The 2,168-nt window shown below is 27.8% G+C and overlaps 1 protein-coding gene across 1 annotated transcript in view; it reads left to right on the top strand.

Moving 5' to 3' along the window:
- Positions 1-608: 608 nt before the first annotated feature.
- LOC119678233 overlaps positions 609-2,168 on the top strand; it is a 31,143-nt gene continuing 29,583 nt past the window's right edge. Inside the window, exon 1 of the mRNA XM_038089951.1 lies at positions 609-650. The gene's annotated coding sequence lies outside the window, so the exon portion shown is untranslated. The remainder of the gene's footprint in view (positions 651-2,168) is intronic.

The following is a 2,168-nucleotide window of genomic DNA, read 5'->3' as shown; positions in this document are numbered from 1 at the left end:
TTTCATATAATATGTATAATTTTGCACTTTCAAAATGATAAGAGCAATGCGTCAATTCTAAAGAAACCTTACATGAACCCATGTCTTTTCTTTAGGGTAGTATTGATGGCATTTAATTGGGTCCAGTTTATAATTATTGTGTAAGTGCCACACTAGGCACTTTGAACTCACTAATTCATTCAAACTTTTGCTACCATTACTATTTATATTGAGCCTTCAACACTGCATTAAAAATAGAATAGAATAGCAGCTCAAGTCTATGAGAATCTATATATATTAAATTTGAGAATTTTGTGATAAGTTATATGTAATAAACGACATTAATTTTTACATTTTAATATTATTTATTTTTTATTGTCTACTTTTTGTTACCTTTCATAAAAAGATTCTAATAAAAGAAGATTCGGGGTTCGGGATTGTCGAAACCATATGGTTTCATGCTTCAGTGTTTATAGTTTAAATATATATATTAGTATAAAAATAAACCAGCATTTTATTTTTACGATTTTTTACAATTACATTTTCTTTTATATATAAATAGATATACTTACTTTATTTTCTTATCTGATTTTCAGGTATCAATTTCATCAATTCTAAAAAAAAACCACAACAAATTTGGTTTATCATTAAGCTACCCTTACGTTTTAAAGGTGAGTGAAAATGTTGATTTTTGATCTTTGAAATTGAATAATTATTAAATCATGCATACCTATATTCATTATTGTAATTATGCATATTAATGAAAACATATTAAAATAAAGTGTCAGTGAAAAACACATTAACATAGATATGCGAATTAAATGGCATTTTAATAACCATTTAAAATTGTTTATATATAATTTAATGAGGCAGCAAAGTCAATTAACCTCAACTGACCTAAATTATATACGATACCACAAAATTTCAATTAATATAAATTAAGTTTTTGTTTAAAAACCGTTAATGAGAACAACAGGCGGGTAGGAAACACAGCGCATACAAAGATTAAAATTTAAAAGCAGGAGGGAATGACTTGAAATCATTATCACATTTCAGAGTAAAAAACTCTTCCTTTAAACTAGCAAATAAAAGTTATTGAAAATTATATTAAATTTAAAATTTTTTCATTAATATATGAAGAAATTTAAAAGACAGCAATTTAATATAAAATTAACTGCAAAACTCGCTAAGGAATTTTAATGTTGTCACTCTGCTTCATTTACTAATATGTCGCAGCCATTTTAACTGAAGCAATAAAATTAAATGTCTGCCGACTTATAAATGTTCTTTAATGTATATTATACTATATGGTATTTTATGTGGGTGCAGTTATCTGAAAACAATACACAGCAATTTCAGCGAAGTTAGTTCGGTATGACAGTCTATACGTTTACCCATAACATTACGCAAATGTAACCCCCGCAAATGTTATCCCCCACAACTGTTATCCCCCGTAAATGCATCTGGTCGCAATACGTAGACATAGGAAATGTATAAAACGTTTAATCCATTTGAGTCTACTTAAGTATGACCGTACAGTCTCGTAGGTCGGTACATAATCAAAATATGAAGAAAAAGTTTAACTCTTTTAAAAGTTGCTTCATGTCCAGTCAAGTGTGTGAGTTTCAGTTAAAATTGTTAAGCAATTTTTTCTCCATTTTTTTTCCATGTATATATATTTTATGTAAGCAGTTCATTGCAAAAGTCACTGAAATTGCCATACAGTGAGAAAAATATCGATAACGATAGAAGCAATGGAAGCAATGGGTAAGCAAGTACAACAAAAGGAGAAAATTCTTTAAGTAAGCAGATTAATGAAGCCATTGAAGGAAGGGTTGGTACAGCATAAAAAGCAGTCAGATGTAAAATAAGCATAAAGAGCAATACTCATATAAACGGTACGATAGTCTTTAGATTATTAAAGGACTAGAAAGTTAATATAAAATTGTTAAGTTCTTCAAAAACACATACATTTTTTATATTTTGATTATGTTTTCCAAAACGATATTATATATGATTAAACTGGTCGATATATTCAAGAGAACTCTGATTTTTAATCATTTTAAACGATACATATTTAGATACAAATAGATATCAATCCTCACATAAATAACTTATAAAGATTGGAAATAAGTTGAGCTTTAACTTAGTAGCCCATGATTTTAGACTTTCTTTCTGCTCTTTTCGAT

The sequence above is a fragment of the Teleopsis dalmanni genome, chromosome 2 (genome assembly GCF_002237135.1).
Source record: "Teleopsis dalmanni isolate 2A chromosome 2, ASM223713v2, whole genome shotgun sequence".
Taxonomy (NCBI): Eukaryota; Metazoa; Arthropoda; class Insecta; order Diptera; family Diopsidae; genus Teleopsis; species Teleopsis dalmanni.
This window is presented reverse-complemented; position numbering and strand designations above follow the sequence as displayed.